This window comes from Eumetopias jubatus, unplaced genomic scaffold (assembly GCF_037043125.1).
Source record: "Eumetopias jubatus isolate StellerSeaLion01/CBP00866 unplaced genomic scaffold, mEumJub1_p1.0 scaffold_9, whole genome shotgun sequence".
Taxonomy (NCBI): Eukaryota; Metazoa; Chordata; class Mammalia; order Carnivora; family Otariidae; genus Eumetopias; species Eumetopias jubatus.
The window spans coordinates 39,178,325-39,202,879 of record NW_028274815.1 but is presented as its reverse complement, the minus strand read 5'-3'; the positions used below and the strand labels follow the sequence as shown (position 1 = coordinate 39,202,879).

The 24,555-nt window shown below is 42.8% G+C and overlaps 1 protein-coding gene across 2 annotated transcripts in view; it reads right to left on the bottom strand.

Moving 5' to 3' along the window:
• The window catches only part of CD8A (CD8 subunit alpha), a 35,198-nt gene extending 11,499 nt beyond the window's left edge, over window positions 1-23,699 (bottom strand). The window contains exon 1 of one of the 2 annotated variants that reach the window (XM_028122397.2): window positions 23,306-23,699. The gene's annotated coding sequence lies outside the window, so the exon portion shown is untranslated. Of the gene's footprint in view, window positions 1-7,645; window positions 7,699-23,305 lie in introns of those variants that run through there. The other variant, XM_088026428.1, reaches the window with a different exon arrangement.
• Window positions 23,700-24,555: the final 856 nt, after the last annotated feature.

Below are 24,555 nucleotides of genomic sequence, written 5' to 3'. Positions count from 1 at the left end.
TTCCAGAAACTGAGAAGTGAATAATTCTAAAGATGGTAGTCAATCCACTTACAGGTCAGTGGTTCCCAAGTCTTTGCTTTCAACACAATTGAAAGAAGACCTACTAGAGTTGGCAACTGTTATGGATTGAATTGTGTGTGTCCCCCTGAAAATCATATGTTGAAGTCCTAACCCCCAATACCTCAGAAAGTAACCTTATTTGGAGATTGGGTTTTACCGGAGGTAAAGTCAAGTTAAAATGAGGTCATTAGGGTGGATCGTAATCCAGTATAACTGGTATCCTTATAAAAAGGGGAAATTTGGACACAAACACATACCCTGGGAGAATGCCATGTGAAAATAAAGGCAGAGATCAGGGTGATGCTTCTACAAGCCAAGCAACCCAAAGATGGCTAGCAACCCGCCAGAAGCTAGGGGAGAGGGACGGCGCAGATTCTTCCTCACAGCCCTCAGAGGGAACTGACTCAGCGCCTTGTCTCAGACTTCTCAGACTGTGAGACAATACATTTCTCTTGTTGAGCCGCCTAGTTTGTGGTACTTTGTTATAGCTGCCCTAGGAACTAATACAGCATCTAATAGATCATTAAGATGAACTTCTGATGGTAGCTCACTATCATGGTTTTGTTTTGCAAAAATAAATAAATAAATAAATTTTGGGGGGGGGAGTTAAAAGATGTAGTGACTCTGCTATAACAAAACCAACTATTAATTTATAGGGACAAGATTTCTCAGTGCTTATATTGTATGAAAAAAAAGTACGAAAGTAATTGGTGTTGTACCCTGTCTTTTTTAGCAATAAGTTCATTAACTAACTGTGCCCTATCCATCTCTTTAAGAGCTGAATTTTTCCTCAAAGTTATTTTTTTATAAAAATTCTTATTTTGAGATAATTATAGGTTGATACTGCAGTTATAAGAAATAATACAGAGATCTCATATACTCTACCCGGTATCTCCCCAATGGTAACATCTTGCAACTATAGTCCACTATCACTAGGCTACTTTTTATGTTTAACCCTTAATTTTTTTTTAAAGATTTTATTTATTTGACACAGAGAGAGAGACAGCGAGAGGAAACCCAAGCAGGGGGAGTGGGAGAGGGAGAAGCAGGCTTCCTGCGGAGCAAGGAGCCTGATGCGGGGCTCGATCCCAGGACCCTGGGATCATGACCTGAGCTGAAGGCAGACGCTTAATGACTGAGCCACCCAGGTGCCCCTAAACCTTAATTTTCAATGTTCATAATTTATATTATCTTTAAACCATCGACACTACTCATAGCAGTAATGATGGCATAATCTAAATAAATTTTTTATACTTAAAAAATTCATGGTTACAGGAAATTAAAATTACAATTTATATGTTTTTCTGGCAGAGAAGTATGATCAATAAAAGGTCTTCAAGCATAAAAACATATTACATTAGAATAAACTTCTAGGCAGGAAGATGGATAGAATTCTAAGTTAGAGAGGAAAAAGGAATGATGAAAAATTTCCAAAAGTTAAAGAACTTATTCTTGCTTTTATTTATTTATTTATTTATTTTAATCTTTTTTTTAGAGAGAGACACAGCAAGAGAGGGAACACAAGCAGGGGGAGTGGGAGAGGGAGAAGCTCGATCCCAGGACCCTGGGATCATGACCTGAGCCGAAGGCAGACGCTTAACAACTGAGCCACCCAAGCACCCCCTTATTCTTGCTTTTAAAAACAGGTGATGGCTTCAAAAGGAATGAGATCTTGCCATTTGCAATGACGTGGATGGAACTGGAGGGTGTTATGCTGAGTGAAATAAGTCAATCAGAGAAAGACATGTATCATATGACCTCACTGATATGAGGAATTCTTAATCTCAGGAAACAAACTGAGGGTTGCTGGAGTGGGGGTGGGGTGGGAGGGGTGGGGTGGCTGGGTGATAGACATTGGGGAGGGTATGTGCTATGGTGAGCGCTGTGAATTGTGCAAGACTGTTGAATCACAGATCTGTACCTCTGAGACAAATAATGCAACATATTTAAGAAAAAAAAAAAAGAAGATAGCAGGAGGGGAAGAATGAAGGGGAGTAAGTCAGAGGGGGAGACGAACCATGAGAGACGATGGACTCTGAGAAACAAACTGAGGGTTCTAGAGGGGAGGGGGGTGGGGGGATGGATTAGCCCGGTGATGGGTATTAAAGAGGGCATGTTCTGCGTAGAGCACTGGGTGTTATACGCAAACAATGAATCATGGAACACTACATCAAAAACTAATGATGTAATGTATGGTGATTAACATAACAATAAAAAATTTTAAAGGAAAAAACGTGATGGCTGAAATAAAATTGATATATTATTTATTTACATTCTATCAGAAACAATTAAAAAAGAGTGATGTAAAGCTTTTATCTTAAAACATCAATATTTACAACACATTGGAAACTATATATTTTACAACTATTTATGATGAAAAATGCTTGATGTCAAGTTAAAACTGAATAAAGGAGCACACCTATGTTCATAGCAGCGTTATTCACCATAGCCACACTGTGGAAGCAACCCAAGTGTCCCTCCCGCCACAGGTGAAAGGATAAGCAAATGTGGTATATCCACACAATGGAATATTATTCAAATTTAAAAAAGGAAGGAAGGAAATTTTGACCTATACTACGACATGGATGAACCCTGAGAAACTTATTTTGAGTGAAATAAGCCAGTCACAAAAAGACAAGTACTGTATGACGCCACCACATGAGGTACATCGAGTACTAGAATTCATAAGACAGAAAGTAGATTGGTAGTTGCCAGGAGCTGAGGGCCTGGGGGATGGAGAGTTATTATTTAATAGATGCAGAGTTTCAGTTTTGCAAAATAAGAGTTCTGGAGATGGATGGTGGTGATGTTTGTACAACAATGTGAATGTACTTAATACCACTGAACTCTACACTTAGAAGTGGTTAAGATGGTAGATGTTATGTTATATGTATTTTACCACAGTAAAAACTTTGAAAAACAATGAGTGAAGGAGTACATAGTCTTTCGTATTTGGGGGTGATACAAGAGCAATAAGATATGATGAGAACTGCCACTGTTTATCCATTCCTTTGTTAATGGATCTTTAGGCTGTTTCTAGTCTTTGCTCTTATCAACAATGCTACAGTGAACATCCTGGTAAATATTTCCTACAGTCTATGTACAAGATTTTCCCTAGGGTGTCAACTTGGAAGAAGAAGAACTTCAAGAGGATATTGACCTTGAGAGCCGTGACTAACTTGGAACATGAGCTTCTCCTCAACCTCCATAGCTACTGGGCACATTTTTCTCCAAAGTGATGGTACCACTTTATCCTCACACCAGCTGTGCACGAGTTTCCATTTACCCACATACTTTATAATTCTTAGTTTTGTCAGTCTTTTCAATTCTGTCACTCTGAATGTCATTTTGTTGGTGCTTAGAGAACCTGATTCATTTCTCACCAATTGTCCAGTACTAATTTCCACAATATCTGAGACTTTAGCTCCTCTTTTTGTTTCTGGGCTGTCCTGGCTCCTGCTGTACTCAGTTAAGGCTCTGGCAAAAAATACTCAGTCACAAAATAAACCTATAAAAAGGCTCATTTCTCCTTCCTTCTTCCCTCCCTCCCTCTCTTTCTTTCTCTCTTTCTTTTTCTTTCCTTTCTTTCTTTCTTTCTTTTTCTTTCCTTCTTTCTTTCTTTCTTTCTTTCTTTTTCTTTCTTCTTTCTTTGTTCTTTCTTTTTTCTTTCTCTTTCTTTCTTTCTTTTCTTTCTTTCTCTTTCCTTTCCTTCTGTTCTTTCTTTTCCTTTCTTTCCTTTCTTTCCTTCCTTCTTTCTCGCTCCCTCTTTCCTCCCTCCCTCCATTCTTCTTTCTTTCTCTTTCTCTCTCTCCACAATTTGTTGTCTTGATACAGTGTATCCAAAATAGAAACTTTATTTTTTTTAAAGATTTTATTTATTTATTTATTTGTTTGTTTATTTATTTATTTGAGAGAGAGAACGAGAGAGAGCGCGCAAGCAGGGTGAGGGGCAGAGAGAGGAGCAGGGAGCAAAACGTCAGTGGAAATTTTTCTTTCTACACAAGATGGTTCAGTCTTTCTTTGGGCGCTGGCTGAGGATCCATGAAGTCATCTCAACTCAACCATAAAGCTTTCACTCCCACGTTCTCTACACTGTGACCTTGCCGTTGGGAAGCCCCCCCCCGTGCAACTTTCTGAGGGGATCTTAGCGGTTCTCTTCAGGTACCTGGGCGGTGAGTCGTGGAAGCCGCGGGGGGGGGGGGGGCCGCAATGGAAACATGGCGCGAGAGGAGGGCGATTGTTTCCACAGCTCCCCACCAACGCCAGAGCGCAGGCGGCAAAGGCTCCCACTGGTCGTGCGGCACCTGACCCATTTAGAAGCTTTTTCTCCTCCGGCAGCGGGAGGAGGGAGTTGCGAGCACGGAGAGGGGAGGCGGAAAAGGCGAGCTTGGGAAGGGGAGCAAAGACCGAGAAACCCCAGGGCTTTGCCCTCGCCCCCTCCTCCTCCAGTCCTCCAGCTTCTCCCCCCTCCGTCTGTTGTGGGGGCGGAATGGAGGGGGTTAGAGGGCTTCTCAGGATGGTCTGCACCTTCTCAGTCCAGTAGGGATGAGAGAAATGAGCTCCTCTCCATACCTCAGACACTGAGGTGAACTGTCCATCAGGAATGTTCCTACATGTGCCCAGAGGCGGAGCCCTGAAATAGGACCCCCCTCTGCCCCATGGCCAGCTTCTCCCTTGGACTGGGGACAATGTTTCTATGGCCCCCCAGGTACTAGTGCGGTGCAGAGGAGCTACATGGAGCTGGGGTATGGGTGGGGTGTGCAGTTGGTGTCCTGTTTCAGGGGACCTTTTCGAGTTCTGCGGGTCCCCGTGCTGAGAGACACGCCAGCAGTGGGGACAGGCAAGGAAACACGTGACGCCAGATGGGGGTGCCAGGATGTGGTGGGTGCAGCAAGGACAGGAGCCCAGCCGAAGTCACCACCCTTGCGGGGGGGCGGAGGGAGGCTGGGGGAGGGCGACCAGGGCGATGCGCACAGCTGTGCCTTAACCCAGTCTTAAAGGAGGCCAAGTGTAGAGCTTGGGAGCCAGGCTGAAGGCACATACTGTTGCAAAGGCAAGGTGGCTAGAAGCGGCGCAGTGTGTTTTGGGAACCCGCACCAGCCAGGTCCTCTGAGGCAGAGTTGATGATGGAGAGGAGGTGGGGTCATTGTAAGGACTGCAAACCTTCTTCTCTTCTCAGTTGCTCATTCTGCATCATTTTCTGGGCTAGCTTGTCAGAAGTCTAAAATATCCACCCTGGTTGAATCAGAGCCTGAAGCCCTCCCACCATTTCCCACAGAATTCATTTTTCTGTGCATGGCAAGGACCTTAACAGGGCAGCCAGCACATTTCCCACTCTTACCCCAAAAACAGTGGCCCCTAAAGAAAGTCAAGGCCCCGTTTTCTTACAGCATACACAAAAATAAACTCAAAATGGATGAAAGACTTAAATGTGAGACAGGAATCCATCACAATCCTTGAGGAGAACACAGGCAGCAACCTCTGTGACCTCGGCCGCAGCAACGTCTTGCTAGACACATCTCCAAAGGCAAGGGAAACAAAAGCAAAAATGAACTATTGGGACTTCATCAAGATAAAATGCTTTTGTACAACAAAGGAAACAGTCGACCAAACCAACAGACAACCGACAGAATGGGAGAAAATATTTGCAAACGTCTTATCAGTTAAAGGTTAGTACCCAAGGTCTATAAAGAACTTATAAACCTCCACACCCAAAAAACAAACAATCCAGTCAAGAAATGGGCAGAAGACATGAGCAGACATTTCTCCAAAGAAGACATACAAATGGCCAACAGACAATTGAAAAAATGCTAAACATCACTTATCATCAGGGAAATACAAATCAAAACCACAATGAGATACCATCTCACACTGATCAGAATGGTTAAGATTAACAAGTCAGGAAACAACAAATGTTGGTGCAGATGCGGAGAAAGAGGAACCCTCCTACATTGCTGGTGGGAATGCAAGTTGGTGCAGTCACTCTGGAAAACAGTATAGAGGTTCCTCAAAAAGTTAAAAATAGGGCTACCCTACAACCCAGCAATTGCACTACTAGGTATTTACCCAAAGGATACAAATGTAGTGATCTGAAGGGGCACCTGCACCCCAATGTTTATAGCAGCAATGTCCACAATAGCCAAACTACGAAAAGAGGCCAGATGTCCATGGACAGATGAACGGATAAAGAAGATGTAGTATATATGTACGATGGAATACTACTCAGCATCAAAAAATGAAATCTTGCCATTTACAATGACATGGATGGAACCAGAGGGTATTATGCTAAGTGAAATAAGGCAATCAGAGAAAGACAAGTATCATATGATCTCACTCATGTGTGGAATTTAAGAAACAAAACAGAGGATCATAGGGGAAGGGAGGGAAAATAAAATAAGACAAAATCAGAGAGGGAGACCAACCATAAGAGACTCTTAACTGTAGGAAACAAACAGGGTTGCTGGAGGGGAAGTAGGTGGGGGATGGGAGAACTGGGTGATGGATATTAAGGAGGGCACTTGATATAATGAGCACTGGGTGTTCTATGCCACTGATGAATCACTGAACTCTACCTCTGAAACTAATAAATCACTACATGTTAATTAATTGAATTAAAAAAAAAAAAAAAGGTCAGGTCCTGGCCTTATGCCCCTGCCCCGGAAGGGCACAGAGCTCAATGCAACACAGAGGCAGAAACTGAGGTGCCAGAGTAGGCTGGACAGGACCACGAGGTGGGAGTGGAAAGAGGAATGAGTGCCTCAGGGCCTCTGGCAGGGGAAGGAGAGAGGAGGGATCTAGAATCTAGAGTTGGGAGTGAACTCAAGAAGACCCAGTCGAACCCATTTATGTTATAGAAGTTCCAGGAGGGTGAGCATTTTACTACAAGTCACTAAGGAAGGCCTCCACTCACTCGCCACGAGGCCCGCCCCTCGCCCACCTTGGATGAAAGCTCACGGTCACTGGGTCCAGCAGGGGGCGATGTTGCTCTAGTTTTGACCCTGTTGGGGGTTGATTGGGTGGACAGAGGGAGGTAATCTGAATTCAATAGGCGCTGGATCACAAGCAAAACTGAAGCGGGCGCAAGCTCCCGCGCAGCCACGCGGTGCCCAGGCCAGTTGAACCTCGCCACCTAGCCCCTGTATGCCCCGCCCCTGCCTTTCCCAGGATCACCACCCCGACTCCCAAGTCCTCTTACGGGCTCCTTCGAGCCCTACTTTTCTTTGGTGACCGGGATTACTACTGGGAAGTGGGGTGGGGTGGAGGGCGGGATTTGCCTTTTTACAGGGGATCAAATGACTAAAGATGGAATTTCTGGCCCAATATTGGGCGGGGAGATACCTGGGGTAGACTCTTAATCGCCCCCAATGCTTCAATAGCTACCTTTAGTCTTAAGCCATCTGTGCAATGGCTCGTCCCTGGAAATAGCTAGAATGTCAACGCTTCACCAGTGCGGGGGGAATCCCCAATTGGAGCACCCCTCTTCTTTGGGCCAGGCTAGGATTTCTCCCAATTCTCCATCCTGAAAAGGATCGGCTGAAGATCCTGGGCCGTTCCAGGAGCCGGGAGGCCGGGTCGGAGGACTAACCTGGTCGCTCCCCGGGGGTCCCCTAGCGGGGACCCCTCGGCCGAGGCGCGGAGGGGCCGCGGGCGGGGATCCTCTCGCTCGCTCCTTCGGACCTGCAGCCCCGAGAGGGGCCCTGGACCGGGGGTTGGGGGGAAGAGTAGGAGGAGGGCAGCACAGGGCAGGAAGCGGATGGGGTCAGTGGGCGGGGGCGGGGGGGGCGCTGGGAGAGTCCTGGGGGCAGGTGGAGCATCCGGTCCCCGGCCTCCCGCGCGGGACGCGGAGGTCGCTGGGCGAAGATGGGTCCCGGCGGCGGTTGCAGGGAGAGGGAAAGCCTCGGAGCCCTAAGGTGGGAGGTTCCTTTGGCCTTTTCACCGATTTCATTGCGCGTTTGGTTTTAGTTTACTTGGAAGGCGGTGCTTGGAACCAGAGCCCCTAGGTCAAAATCCGTCATGCTGTCAGCCACTAAGAAGTCACTAGGCCCAGTCTATTTCTTTTGGTGACAGGAATCCTCGTTTTTGATTATTCACATGGATCCAGAGCTGATTAGACCCAGGGGGGCAGGGGATGCCCTGTGTGTGTGGGGGGGGGGGGGGTGCGGCTGCACTGAATTTGTGGCTCGGCAGATCCCTAAATCTCTCTCTGCCTCAAATGTATACAATCAGTACAAAGTTTTGCCTTCTTTTTTAGGCTAAAAATATTTTGGAAGATATCAAATAGAAAAGAAAAGGAAAAATAATCACCGATGGTGCCAATATGGAACTATAGTCACTCTCAATAGGTTGGGTTTTTTTTTGTGTGTGTATTTTTTTTTTTGTCCTTTTTTGTTCTAAGTCTATACTAAGTCTAAGATGTATTTTTAAATTTTTTTTCTAACACTGTCATCGTATTTTCTATTCAGGTTTCCAGCCTGCTTTTAAAAATTCTTATGTCATATACATTTCTTTTATAACATGTTTGTCATGAATCTCACCTGATATCCGCATAATAGTCTGCTCATATTTTGTCCAATTAATCCCCAATTAGTTGGACATTTAGGTTGTGTCTACTTTTTCATTATGATACAGTGATTTCTAAATAGCATGTAATTTCTTTTTTTAATTATTTTTTTAAATAGTGTGTAATTTCAATTTTTATTTCTTAATTACCCCGAGAGTTCTTAAAAGGGGTTAACAATTTTTTAAGTGGATAGATTTATTTTTAATTTTATTGTCCTGCGGTCTGAGAATGTGGCCCATATTTAAGTTTTCTGGAATTTTTTGAGCTTTTGATTGGTGATTGATTTTGTAAATTACTTTAAGCATAGTGTTGAATGAATGATTGAGTACAAAATTCTATATGTTAGATCAAGCTTAGTAAAATACATTATCCATACCTACTATGTCCTTTATTTTTATCTATTTGATCTGCTAATTTCTGAAAGAACTGTAAGTTTTCAAACTATGTGGATTTACCATTTCCTTTTTATATTTCTAACAGTTTGTGCTTTACATATTTTACTTATTTATTAAAATGTTTTCCAGTTTTATTGAGACATAACTGACATGTAACATTGTGTAAGTTTAAGGTGTACAATATGATGATTTGATTTGATATATGTATGTATTGTGAAATGATTTCACAATAAGAAGAGTTAACACATCCATCACCTCACATAGTTACATTTTTTTTGCCTCTGTATGTGAGTTGAGAACATTTAAGATTTAATCTTAGCAACTTTCTTTTAAAAAAAAAATATTTTATTTATTTATTTGTCAGAGAGAGAGAGATAGCAAGAGCAGGAACACAAGCAGGGGGGAGTGGGAGAGGGAGAAACAGGCTTTCCACCGAGCAGGGAACCTGATGTGGGGCTCCATCCCAAGACCCTGGGGTTATGACCTGAGCTGAAGGCAGACGCTTAACGACTGAGCCACCCAGGCACCCCTTACTCTTAGCAACTTTCAAACATACAACAGTATTGTTGATTATATTCACCATGCTGTACAGTACATCCCCAGGACTTACTCATCTTTATTTCCATATTTTAAAGTGATGTTATGAAGTGTATGAGGACAAACAAATAAACAAATTGGCATATATACCTTTTTTTGGCTTTTAAATTATTTTCCTGGGACACCTGGGTGGCTCAGTTGGTGGAGCATCTGCCTTCAGCTCAGGTCATGATCTCAAGGTCCTCGGATGGAGCCCCAAGTCAGGCTTCCTGCTCAGTGTGGAGTCTGCTTGAGATTCTCTCTCCCTCTGCCCCTCCCCACCGCTTGTTCTCTCTGTCTCTCAAATGAATAAATAAAGTCTTTAAAAAATGAAAAAATTATTTTCTTGGTCTGGATTTTTGGAGGGAAATGACGTTGAAAGCCAAACTGGCCTCCTAAGGACTTGACAAATGCACACGATTGGCTGCCACATGGGAGTGCTTGCTTCACTGAACTCTGGTCCATAGCAGGTGTCAAATTAACAAAACCAAAAGCAGGACAGTTTTATTTTTGAGATAAGAAATGGGATACTTCTAAAAAATTTGCTTTGATTTTTATTGAAGTTGCCTTTTTTCCCCTGCAGGTCTGATGATCGTTGAATTTTCTTTGTCGTATGTGGGTTGTTTGTTCTTATCCTTTTGTATTTCTGTTTTCTGACTTGTAATGTGAGGAGGTTACTCTCTTCCAAGTCTTACATCCTAGGAATTATGCTTATGTTTATTCTCCTGCAAAACACCTATTGAAGAAGAAAAAAATCCACCCCATCAAACCAGATACCATGAATTTTCCTTTTTACTCTGCTGCCCCTGGTCCTGAACAGAACTTTCAGTGTGACACACAAAGCAGGTAGGGGAACTGTGGTGCCTCAAGCTTATAGAATCGAGGTGTGTGTGTGTGTGTGTGTGTGTGTTGCTTTAAAAACATTTTTAAGAGTGGTAAGTTCTAAGGGTAATTGGCTGAAATATGGGGGAAAGTGATTTTCAGTGAGATTACATGATTTTCCTGGTATTGATAGATTCCTGTTTCATTGTTCCTAAGATAAAGGGAGTTTGATGGAGATGGAGGGGAAAGTAAGGTGTAGGAAGCTGGAGTCTTTTGCTTTTTTCCAGGACTAACCAGATGAGGAATAGCCCAGTCTGTCATATACGAGTAGCCCCATCCATTTATGGTATACCTTCAGTGTCCTTTCATGGTCCATGTGATCGGTAGAGATCACCCTTCTTTCATTTCTGATATTAGTATTAGTGTTTTCTCCCTTTCTTTCTTGGTTAGCCTGGTGAGCAATTTATCAATTTTATTGATCTTTCCTAAGGACCAGCTTTACCTTTATTGATTTTTCTCTATTGTTTCCCTGTTTTCCATTTCATTGATTTCTGCTCTCATTTTTCTCTTTTTCTGCTTGTTTCAGGCTTAAATTGCTCTTCTTTCTCTCATTTCTTAAGGTGGAAGCTTAGGTTATTGATTTTAGATCTTCCTTCCTTTTTAATGCAGGCATTTAATGCTGTAAATTTCCCTCAAAGCACCACTTTTGCTGCATCCCACACATTTTGGTAAGTTGTGTTTTCATTTTCACTTAGTTCAAAAATATTTTTAAATTTCTTTTGAGAGTTACTCTTTGACCCACGTGTTATTAAGAAGTTTGTTGTTTAATCTCCAAATATTTAGGGATTTTCCAGATATTTTTCTGTTACTGATTTCTAGCTTAATTTCATTGTAATCTGAGACCATACTTTGTATTATTTCTATTCTTCTAAATTTGTTAAGATGTGTATTATGGCTCAGAATGTGGTCTGTTTGGGGAAATATTCTGTGTGAGCTTGGGAAAAATTTGTATTTTGCTGTTGTTTGATGGGGTATTCTATGAATGTCAACTAAATCAAGTTTGTTAATAGTACTATTCATGTCAATTAACTCATTACTGATTTTCTGTCTGCTGGACCTATCAATTGCTTAGAGAAGGATTTGAAATACCCAACAGTAATGGTGGATTTGTCTCTTTCTCTTTGCAGTCAGGCCAGTTTTTGTCTCAGAGATTCTGACACTCTGTTGTTAGGTGCATGCATGTTGGATTGCTAAGTCTTCTCAGAGAACAGAACTCTTTAACATTATGTAATGTCCCTTTTTAATCCTGATACTTTTTCTTGTTCTAAAGTCTGCCCTATCTGAAATTAATATATCTATAAAAGAAACAGCTTTCTTTTGATAAGCATTAGCATGATACAACTTCTCCCATCCTTTTGCAACCCATCTGAAACTTTACCTTTAGGCTTCTTGTAGACAATATATGGTTGGATCTTGTTTTTTATATCCTGACGATCTTTTAGTTGGTGTATTCAGACCATTCCCATTGAAAGTGATTATTGGTGTGGTTAGATTAATATCTATCGTATTTGTAACTCTTTTTATTTGTTGCCCTGTGCCATCCATATAAATAACTACTTCTCAATGTTTTTCCAGCATATGCCTGAGCAACATTGTGACTGGCTATGTGTGCAGCAAAATGTGCTTCCTCACAGCTGTACACAATGAGGCAGTTATAAAAACATTCATGAAGCCCTGCCTATAGAGTGAATTTTTGGAGAAAACCCACTGTTCATCAATGGGGCAGTGGGAATTTAGATTACGGTTCACTGACCTAAAGGAATACCATGTAACAGTTAAAAGTAAGTCTATACATTCATATGTTCTGGAATAAAACAAATTCTAACATCTATTAAGTGAAAAATGAGTTGCAGAACAATATATACATTATGATTCTTTTATATAAAAATTACGTGTGTGCATGTGTGTGTGTGCGTGTGTATGAATGCACAGAAAATTATTACGCCAACCGATGTGGTGATGGTGGATTTGGGAAACAATTATTAGTTATGAGTAGCAAACTATTAGTTTTTCTGACAAAATCGTATTGATAAGATTTTTATTAAACTTCAAAACAATGAAAGGAGATTAAAAGTGCTTTTCCTCAGGAGGTCACATGACATAAGCAACTTTCTCTAACCTCAGCACTTGGGCTGCTCATCTGAAGTGAGTGAACCATACCCCAGGTGATCCCGGGGCCAGAGATCCCGGGGCCAGAGATGCAGGAGCAACAATGTCCCCAAGTGCTTTCCAATTCCAGTGCTGCCCTTTTCCCCATCCTCTAGGACTCTCGGCAAATTTATTAAAGGTGGACACTCTGTAGGTCATGAGGAGAGGGGTCACAGCTCACCAGGGCAGAGCTAGAGTTGCCTCGGAGTTGGGGAGGGTGTGGGGTGTTGGAACACCCTGATGGGAGGGGGAGGGAATCTGGTGAAAATGTGAAAGATCCACTCATATGGACCTGCACTTCAAATACGATTCTTGGGAACCCTGGGGCCAAGCAGCTTTGGTGAGGTCACAGCATGGCTGTACTTTGCAGGTAAGCATCATAAGGCGGGGATTACTGAAACGCCTTCCCTTCGAGGCCCTGCAAAGGACAGGAGGGCTCAATACATGCCCCAAATGGGCAACAAGCTGTGAGGTACTTGCTAAGGATGACGGATGATTTTTTTTTTTTTTAGGATTTATTCTACAATGTTTATTACATGCTTTTTTTGGATTAAAAAGTTTTTTTTTAATTTTTTATTATGTTAATCACCATACATTACATCATTAGTTTTTGATGTAGTGTTCCATGATTCATTGTTTGTGCATAAAACCCATTGCTCCACGCAGAACGTGCCCTCTTTAATACCCATCACCAGGCTAACCCATCCCCCATCCCTCTCCCCTGTAGAACCCTCAGTTTGTTTCTCAGAGTCCATCAAGGATGATGGATGATTTACTCTGTGACTCAGTTAACCAGTTCCATGTTGTGTCACCTTCCATGGAAGGAGCCAGGATTGTAGCACTCCACAAGCCTAGGGAAACAAGAGGATTCACCCTCAATTTAGGACCCGAAGCCAGAAAAGACAGTTTCTGTTTCTTCTGAATTCTCCTCAAAAGGAGGAAATCACACACACTGAATCACTTATTGTGATTATGCCCCCAAAGTAAGAAAGTTCATCTCATTTGGGAGAGTAGGGTGAGGGTTTTACCCCTCCGTCTCCGGTGTCACCGTGGGTTTCATCCCGTGGTTAGTCAAGGTGAATTTCAGTAGTGTGTGACCTGCAGTTTAGTTCCCTGACATTTGGGATCAAGTGTATAAGGGTGTGTGTACGTGCAAGAGACATCCTCATGCTTTCTTTTTTAAAAAAAATTTTAAAGGTTTTATTTATTAATTTGTCAGAGAGAGAGAGAGAAAGAAAGAGAGCACAGAGGAGGAGGGGCAGAGGGAGAAGCAGGCTCCCCCTGAGCAAGGAGCCTGATGTGGGGCTGGATCCCGGGACCCCAGGATCATGACCTGAGCCGAAGGCAGACGCTGAACCAACTGAGCCACCCAGGTGCCCCGAGACATCCTTCATGCTTTTAAAATTTCTCCCAACTGAGTTGTGAGGTGGGTTGGTCTTGTCATCTCAGGCTGGAAGACAAGCCAGTCTGTCCCAGATGTCAGTGAGCTTGTTCTGACAGAAATGTCCTCTCCGAGATACACCATATTAGACACGAAGACACAACTTCAAGATGTCAGTGTTCCCCAGTTAACATACAGAGTCTGTGTACTCTAATCTCAACTATTCTTAACAGACTGACTATAAACATTCATGTGGAAGTCTAAAGGAGCACAAAAAGCTAAGATAATTTCACTGAAGGGTAAGGGGAGAACCCGTTTTTCCAAATTTCAGGATTTACAAACTGTAGTAATTTTAATAGTAATAAACTGATAGAAGAGAGTAGAAGGCCCAGAAGAAATATATATGAAAATGTTGGGGGTGGCTGCATGAGTGGGTAAAAGATTTAGTCATGGTGCTGTGACCATTGGCTTTCCTTGGGAAAAATATAAAATTTGACCCCTATCTCCAATCATTTGCAAAAATACATTCCAGATGCAGTGGAGGCTAAATGTGAAAATAAATGCTTTAAAACTTTTTGAAGAAAAATATTTTTATGACATAGGATAAGGGCAAGATATGTTGATCAAGACATAAAAACACAAACCATAAATGTCTGACAATATATTACCACATTAAAATTTAAAAAAAGAATGTGGGACAAAAACTAGTAAGTACAAAGTTCAAGGACAGATCTCAGATTAAGAGAAAATATTTGCAGTGCACAGAAGCAACAGAGTATCATGATCCATAATATATAAGACTATTACAAATTAAAAAGAAAAAGACATGTGACTCAATTAAAAATGAACAAAGGACATGCATCAACCATTATCCATATAAAAGACCCTAAACCTTAAGTGAATAAGGGAAATGCAAATTAAAACAACTAATATCATTTATACCCAGATTAGCAAAAATTAACAAGACTAATCATATCAAGCATGAGGAGAGGGCCAAAGAGCTCTTACGCAGTGTTGATGGGACTGTAAATTGGTACATCCACTTTGGAGACAATTCGTCAATATCTAGCAGAAATGAAGCTACTGACCATTTCCTCCAACTCACCCTCCCTCTCCGACCCCAGCACCTGCACTTTCAGGTTCATCACTCAGAGAAACTTTGAAGTATAAGAATGTTCATGGAGGTAACAAAGAGTAGAAACTGGAAACTTGTAATAATAAAAATTGGAATAAAGTTAAATATCAAATAATAAAGGAATGGATAAATAAATGGTGATAAGTTAAATAACAGAGTGAGTGAACTAGATCCACAGGTATCAACACAGATGAATCTCAAAAATGTGCCATTCAATGAAAGAAGCAAATTTCTAAAGTGTACATACAATCTGACGTCATTTATAAAACATAAAATCACATGCAAAATAATGCTCTTATTATTTCTTATTATCATTATTTATAAATACATACTTATATAATAAATGTGTTGTGATAAGTTTGGGGCCAGATGGAACTCACAAACTCGGGATGTGGATTGCTTTGGCGGTGAGTGGTAGTGGCGGGTGGAATGGGGTGAAGTAAGTATTAACATTTTATATCTTGAAATAAAGAACTGAAGAAAATTTGGCGAAATCTGACAGTGGGTATCTGGGCATCTATGTATGACTTTCATTACTTTTCTTTATATTTGAAATATTTAATAATTCAAAACAAAATATTTAAAACTTCTGTCCTCTTTGGAAGGTTAATAGACTAATCATGTAATGAGTGTCTGCTGTGTTCAAGCCACTGTTTAAAGTACTAGAATTTCTAAGTTAATGAAACAGTCTTTGCCGCCACAGGGTAAACTTCAGGCTATTCAAAAATAGCCAGGCAAATCATCTATCTGAGAAGGGACTAATTTCCAAAAATATAAAAAACTCACACAACTCAATAGTAAAAAAGACCCAAACAATCTTATTTAAAAATGGGCAGAGAAACTGAATAGCCATTTTCCCAAAGAAGACATTCAGATGGCCAAGAGTCACATGAAAGGGTACTCAACATCACTAATCATTAGGGAAATGCAAATCAAAAATGAAATATCACCCCACATTTGTTAGAATGGTGATCATCAAAAAGACAAAAGATAAAAATGCTAATGAAGATGTGGAGCAAGGGGAACACTTGTGCACTGTTGGTGGGAATGTAAATTGGTGAAGCCATTATGGATAACAATATAATGATTCCTCAAAAAATTTAAAATGGAACTACCATATGATCCAGCAATTCCACTTATGGGTGTATATATATATTTGGTATATATATATATACATATATATTTAGTATATACTTCCAGGTATATATATATGTGTATATATATATACCAAAGGAAATTATTTTTTTCTTTTTAAACAAATTTTATTATGTTAATCACCATACATTACATCATTAGTTTTTGATGTAGTGTTCCACGATTCATTGTTTGTGTATAACACCCAGTGCTCCATGCAATACATGCCCTCTTTAATACCCATCACCAGGCTAACCCATCCCCCACGCCCCTCCCCTCTAGAACCCTCAGTTTGTTTCTCAGAGTCCATAGTCTCTCATGGTTTGTCTCCCCCTCCAATTTCTCACCCTTCATTTTTCCCTTCCTACTATCGTCTTTTTTTTCTTTATCATATAATGTATTATTTGTTTCAGAGGTACAGGTCTGTGATTCATCAGTCTTACACAATTCACAGCGCTCACCATAGCACGTACCCTCCCAATGTCTATCACCCAGCCACCCCATCCCTCCCACCCCCCACCACTCCAGCAACCCTCAGTTTGTTTCCTGAGATTAAGAATTCCTCATATCAGTGAGATCATATGATACATGTTTTTCTCTGATTGACTTATTTCGCTTAGCATAATACCCTCCAGTTCCATCCGCATCATTGCAAATGGCAAGATTTCGGTTTTTTGATGGCTGCATAATATTCCATTGTATATATATACCACATCTCCTTTATCCATTCATCTGTTGACGGACATCTTGGCTCTTTCCATAGTTTTATACCAAAGGAAATTAAATCACTATCTTGAAATGATATCTGCATCCCCATGTTCAATGCAGCATTGTTTAAAATAGCCAAGATATGGAAACAACTTAAGTGTCAATGGATGGGTGGAGATATATCTATATCACAGTGAAGTATTCAGCCATTTAAAAGAAGGAAATCTTGCCACTTGTGACAACATGGATGGACCTTGAAGGCATTAGGCTAAGTGAAGTAAGTCAAATGGACAAAGACAAATACTGTATGAGGTGGGTGAAATGGGTTGGAGATGGGGCACCCGGGTGGCTTGGTCGTTAAGCGTCTACCTTCGGCTCAGGTCATGATCCCAGGGTCCTGGGATTGAGCCCCTCATCGGGCTCCCTGCTCAGCGGGAAGCCTGTTTGTCCCTCTCCCACTCCCCCTTCCTTCTCTCACTGTGTGTCTCTCTCTCTGTCAAAATAAATAAAAAACATCTTAAAAAAAAAGAAATGGGTTGGAGGTATTCTTTCTATTTATTCTCAAAAGGTACAAACCCATATATCAAAAGGCACAAACTTCCAGTTGATAAATAAGTTCTGGGGATTATAATGTACAACATGGCAGCTATAATTAACAATACTTTATTGTATGCTTGAAAGTTGCTAAGAGAAGAGATCTTAAAAGTTCTCATCACAAGAAAATAAAATTATGTGAGATGATGGATGTTACCTAGACTTGTCATGCTGATCATTTCATAATATATACAAATATCAAATCACTATGTTGTACACCTGAAATTAATATAATGTTGTATATCAATTATAGCTCAACAACACTGGGAGAAACAATAGCCAGGGTCGCTTGCCTGGGGTCACATAGGCAGCCCAGCTCTGCTGGACACCGGCCTTTGCCCTAAGCAATGAGCCGTGCTGTCTCTAGGGCTCCGGATTCACCCCCTCTGGCCTCACCTCTCCCCCTGAACCATTTGGTAGGGCTGGGTTTACCTGATTTGAAAGGGCCAGCTTAACTTTTTTTTCTCAAATAATCCAAAAACTCAGACTTTTTATCACTTTTTCCCCACGTGTTTCCCCAGACTCATTGGGCTCGCTGTTCCTCCAAGTCTAGAGGAAGAGCTCTGGGATGTCTGGCAAGTGTGGGGAGTAGGTAAGGCATTGGAGTCAGGCTGCCCCGGGGTTGAAACCTAGCTCTCCGATTTAGTAACCACTGTGTGACTTCGATCATGCTGCTGAGCCCCTCTGGGCCTCAGTTTCCTAACCTGTTAAAGGGGTTAGTTACTACCATCCACCCTGTTAGCCTCTCGGGAAAGTAAGCAAGAAAGGAACGCACCTCTCACAGCCCTCAGCACGGAGGAGCTTTATTATTCTTGTTTGTCTTGTGTGAGGAAGCAGATGGAGTCTCGCCTGGCGGGTGCACCTGAGTTAAGACACAAGGGTCCTTCACGCCCAGGCCCAGGCTGTGATGCTGGACGTGATGGGGCCGCTGCAGCAGAGCCTTCGTCACGGAAAGCAGGTGGAGGGATTGTTTTTAAGCCAGTGTGGACCCTCAAGTGGAACATCTTCCCTCCCAGGGCAAACCCTTTCAGAACCCTTGGAAAATTACAGTTTCACTTTTAGCAAGACCCTGCCACAGTGGGGGGAGGTCCCACAGCAAGCAGTCCTCTCCAAAGCGGGGGGTCCTCCTGGCAGAGCCTCACTCGCCCCCCTGGCTGCACTCTTGCCTTCCCACTGCTTAATTCCTTAGCTCCGTCCTGTCCTGCTTGCTTTATCCTTTTGCCTTTTCCAGCCCCGCTCCTTTCTCACTTTGAAGGGCTGATGGAGCCTTGGCCATGTCTGCCATGGCCTTGGTGAGGAGCCTCTCCCCAGCAGCCACGGAGTGTGGCCCTGGGCTTAGATAACTGCTTCCGAGCAGCCTGCCCTGATTCATCCCCAGGCACAGGCGATGAACCAGGTACCCGATCCAGGGTTTTGAGTTCCTGCCCTGTTCACAGCATAAGCTCTCTACTTGAGCTCTATAACACAGCAGGCAGGTCTGTGTACTACAAGGAAAGGTGTTCCACTTGGGAAACCGAGTTTTAAAAGGCTATATTCTTCCAAGGCTTGACCCATGAAAGAAATAATTAATAATCTGGACCTCATTATGATCAAACACTTCAGCTCAGCTAAGACAATGTCAAGAGAGTGATTAGACAAGCCACAATCCGGGAGAAAATATTTGCAAAAGACATATATGAGAAAAGGCTGTTACAAAGCACTCTTAAAATTCAACAATAAGAAAACAAGTGACTCAATTAAAAAATGGGCCCAAATCTTAGCTAACACCTCACCAAAGAACAAGGAAGCCTAAGAAACAACACTCCACATCATATGTCATCAGGGACATATTAAAACGAGACACCACTTCAGACCAACTAGAATGGCCAAAATCCAAAACACCGACAACACCAAATGCTGATGAAGATGTGGAACAGAGGAACTCTTGAGCAATCCTGGTGGGAACGCAAGATGGCATGGCCACTTTGGAAGACAATTTGACGGTTTCTTCCAAAGCTAAACACACTCTCACGCCTTGGTATTTACCCAAAGAAGTTGAAAACTTATGTCTACACAAAAGCTATCATAGATATTTATGGTAGCTTTGCCAGAAGTTGGAGGCAACCAAGATGTCTTTCAGTAGGTGAACGGATCAATAAGCTGTGGTTCTTGAGGGCAATGCAATATAATTCAGCACTAAAAAGAAATGAGGTATCAAGCCATGGAAAAGCATGCAAGAATCTTAAATGCACATTACTAAGTGAAAGAAGCCCATCTGAAAAGGCCACATACTGCCTGATTCCAATTATGGAACATTCAAAAAAAGCGAAACTATGGAGATGGTAAAGAGTAATGGTTGCCAGGGGTTAGGGCGCAGGAAGGGATGAACAGGAGGAGTACAGAGGATCTGAGGGCAGCAAACTACTCTGTATGATGCTGTAATGATGGAGACATGTCATCACACGTTTGTCCAAACCCATAGTATGTACACCAAGAGTGAACCCGAATCTGAACTATGGACTCTGAGTGATAATGGCGTGCCAGTGGAGGTTCATTTGTTGTAACAAATGTAGCACTCTGGTGGGGATGTTGATCATGGGGAGCTGTGCACTTGTGGGGGCAGGAGGTGTATGGGAAATCCCTGTACCTTCCTTTCAATATTGCTGTGAACTTAAAACTGCTCTAAAAAAGAAAGTCTTTAAAAAAATGTAGTAATCTTCCAATACAAAATTATCATACAATGCTGAAAAAATATTTCCCACCTATAACCCGGCAGGAAAAAAAAAGGTGATACATGTTGTGGGTGAAAGTGGGGTGAAACTGGTACATGCTGGTGGCCTGGAAAACACTTAAAGCTATAAAATGTTTATACCCATGTGCTCAGTAATTCCAGTCTGGAACATTTGTCTAGTAGATATAATTTTTGATTCAGTACAATAGGGTATAAATAGAGATGTTAAATGTTGGAAACAATTGAAATGTTTAGAAGTAACAGATTAAGTATGATAATCCACTCAAAGCAATTTTAGACATTAAAGTTTTCAAAGTATTAGAATTATGAAAACTATGTAGGAACAAGAAAAATGCTTTGAGTAGACTTTATAAAGACATACATTCCACGTGATTACAACTATGTAAGGATATCTAAAAAACATTAGAAGAAAATGCATCAAGATTCCTTTCCCTGCTCTTTGCTACTGTCTAAATTTCTGTAACATATAGTACCACAGTTTTATTACTTTTACAAATAGAAGGCTTAAAAATAACTCACTCCCCTTCTGGGGGAGTGATGCTCAGTGCAAAACTGTATTCCGCCCCCCACACAGCCCTCAGGGCTGGACGTTTTTCTTTCTAGGGGCTGGACTGAGCTCTGTGTGTCACTCCTTGCCTGATACTGTCTGTGCCATTTATTCAGATATTGTCTTGTCATTCTCCAATAGTTCATTATGTTTATTTCTTTCTCCATAATTATTTTTAAAAAATCTTTAATTGTGGCAAAATAGATATAACCCTGAGTTAACCATTTTAACCATTTTTAAGTGTCCAACTGGGTGGCAGTAAGTACATTAAAAATGCCATGCCACACTCACCACCATCCGTCTCCAGAACTTTTTCATCTTCCCCAACTGAAACTCTGTCCCCATTAAACACCAGCTCCTCCTTACCCCCACCTGCCTCCTCCTGGCATCCACCACTCTGCCTTCTGTCTCCGTGGATTTGCCTACTCTAGGAGCCTTGCATAAGGGGAATCATACAATATTTGTCCTTTTCCCACAACCACTCTTAAAGCTCTTTGGGGATAAGGACCAAGTCCCTGATTTGTTTTCATTTTAGACACAATGTTTATTTGCTCATTTATTTAATATGTATTGTGCCAGGCGGAGGGGCAAGCGATGCTCAAGAGACACATGTGCTCTCTGAGGTTGACAGCGTGGTGGGACAGAGATCGCAGGGAAAACAGAGCAAGAACGGCCGAATGTGAGGAGTGGCGACTGAGAAGCCCAGGGGGGTCTTCTGGATGGATGGGGGAATGATCTGGGAGGAAGGCTGAGAGGGAGCCCTGGGGGTCCAGGCAGAAAGAGGGGGAGGAACCTTTTCCTGTGTGTGTGTGTGTGTGTGTGTGTGTGTGTGTGTGTGTGTGTGTGTGTGTGCGCGCGCGCGCACGCGACTGTTTCTCCAGTGTGTAGACATGGGGACTGAGGCCTGGGGGCAAGAAGCCACTGGCCCAAGGTCTAGGAGCAAGTAAGTGAATGAGGAGTGAACTTGCCACTGAATGAGCAAATGGGAAGAGAAAATGACCCCATCCCTACCTCCAACGTTCCCTCCTGGGGGCCTGAAGAAGGGGCCCAGGGAAGAGAGACGGAGGCCTGAGGCCTGCGGTTGGAGGCAGGAGCAAAGGAGGGAGCAGAGCCTGCCACAGAGGATGACAAGAAAATTCTAGTCTCTCCAGAGCACACTCAAATGTGCTTTCTTGTGCTTCTTTCCTGAGCCTTGTGTTGACCTTACTTCCTGCAAATGCAACGTTAGGTCCTGTTTTTCCTTGATTATTTGCATAAACATTCTGAGTCTCTTACAAAATCTTTATGACCTCCATTTCTGAGCTTTGAAATATCGTCTACCAAGTAAATGGACCACAGTTTATTAAAATTGCCTCTTACTCTCAATCATTTAGGTTGCTTTCGATATTTCTTAAATACATAAATAATATTATTGAACAGTGCTGATAACACTGAGAGTCATATTTCCTGAGGATTAATCTCCAGACTGGGTTTCCAAAGTCTGAGTAGTTTCTTTGGGCCCCATCAGTGTTGACCCTCCACGGTGCCTCTGGCAGCTGTGGGCAGGCCGAGAAGCAGGGATGACACTGCGTCTGTGTTTGTAAATGAACTTGTTCTTTCAGGCCCAAGCAGTGGGGTAGGGGTGGGGTGGGGGGCACTGCTGAAGCAGAGAGGGGCTGCCCTACATAGCATCCCCACATAAAAGGGCAGGTGTGCAGGCGGGACCTGGGGTGATAGCAGTTCTGCCTGACTCCCCCTGCTTGCTGGGGGGCGATCACTCACATCAGCTCCTCTCCCGCCCCTCCTTGGTCTATTCCCTTTAACTCCTTTGGGAAAAAGGCCCACATTCAGAATTCTTTGCGCATTTCAATCTGACCCCATTGGAAGCGCAGCCCCGGCTTCTGTAACCGTCGCAGCAAACCCCAGGCACGCAAAAACAGAGGCTTGTGGCTGGCTTGCGGTTGTTGTGATCACACCAGACTCAGAGAACCACTGCCCTGGCAGGTGTCACTCAGCACGTCCCAAGTGGGAAGAGCCCTGTGCCAGGTGGATGTCCCGAGGCTCTGAGAGAGACCCTAGCCCTGGCAGCCTGGGCTCCAGCTGACTCGGCCTCCTATTAGTTGATTCCCCGGGGGCCAAACACCTCTAGGAGGAAACCAACAAAATTCATGCAGAAGCAACGCAGGAGAAGAAAAGCGCTGTGACCCACTCTCGCCTGCCACCTCCAAGTGTGCATGGTCAGCAGACCGTAACCAGAGGGGCAGAAGCTTCCCAGAAAAGGCCACTCCCTTCCTAGCGGCTTGCCTCCAGCCCATTCACCCCTGCCCTTTATCGCCTGTTCCCTGACTCTGTCAGGCTGGGTGACTCAGCACGTGCGTGCCAGCTACCCCCAAAGACACACCATGGAGAACAGTGCAGCCCTGTCCTCAAGGAAGGGACACCAGGCACAATTCAGTCACGAATGGGAGCACGTACCTGGATGTGTGGATACCGACGGCTGGAGTTGTTGGAGGAAAACATCCAAGACAGCTCCTCCAGGCTTTGATAAATCTGTAGACCAAGCCGACTCAGACACCTGCATTTTTAGGTGGTTTTTTAGAAAGTCTCATTTATGTTATATTGATGTGCCCTTGAAAGACTGAAAGGAAGTGTGGTCTTGTGGCGGAGCGCTGTGCAGGCAACACGAGGGCCCATGTTGTCTTCTTAGCTCTGCCCCTTGTTGTCAGAGGAGTCCATCTGGGCCATGGGAATGAAGGCTGTCCCCTTGGTTAGCCAGCGACACCTCCCCAAGTTGTGGGGCAGGGTGATGGAGTTATAAAGCCAAATTGCTCCTTCCAATAAACAAAACAAAACAAAACAAAACAAAACAAGGAGCAGTTCTAGAATAGTGACTTTCTTGCAAACAATGAAATATTCTGAGAATCTGTGCGATAACTGTGGGTTTGTAAATGAAGAGGAAACAGGAACCACTGATCGTAATGATACCATTAAAAGCGGCATTGGTTCTGGGCCAGGGGCACCAACAGACATTCTGAGAAAGCAGATGACCCAGGAAGAGAGACATTGCCTGGGCCCTGTCACCTGGAAAGAACCCCAGCTTACCTTCTTAACCTTCTCTGTGTGGGTACCTTACTTTGTCACTGCTGGGTGTGAAGTGTAGCAATTAGAAATACCCACTTCCTTAAAATCAGCGGAGCGAGTTCAAGGCTATTCCCATAACATATAGCATCACTTGCTTACTTGTATTGAGGTAGCTTTCCTTGAGTGGGCTAGAAAGAGAGGGAGTGACAATTGGGAACTGGCCATGGAAAAGGTCACACGTGGACGTCCATGTGAATTTTGTGGCAGCAGAAAGCTCATTTTGGTGCACGAATGATTTGAAACTGTGGTCATGTGTAAGCCATTGAGTAGACTTGCTCTAGAAGGGGTTCTTGGAAGCTCACTGGGACTTTGAGAAAAACACTTTGTGGTAGAATTAGAGAATGTGAGTTTTATGAATTTAAATGTGGGGAGGACGAGCATTTGGCAGGGCTGTCACTGAGGGCCTCCAAGTATTATTTTGGGAGCTCAATTAGACTAAGTTCTTTTCCCAACATAGAGATCTAAATTCTAAAGGATCAGATTTTACCAGTTGCGAAGAATTTTTCATTTCAATTGCAGTTTGCTGCTGCTTCGGCCACAACCAGAGTAGAGAAAGAGCCCAAAAGGATGGCTATTATGTAGCA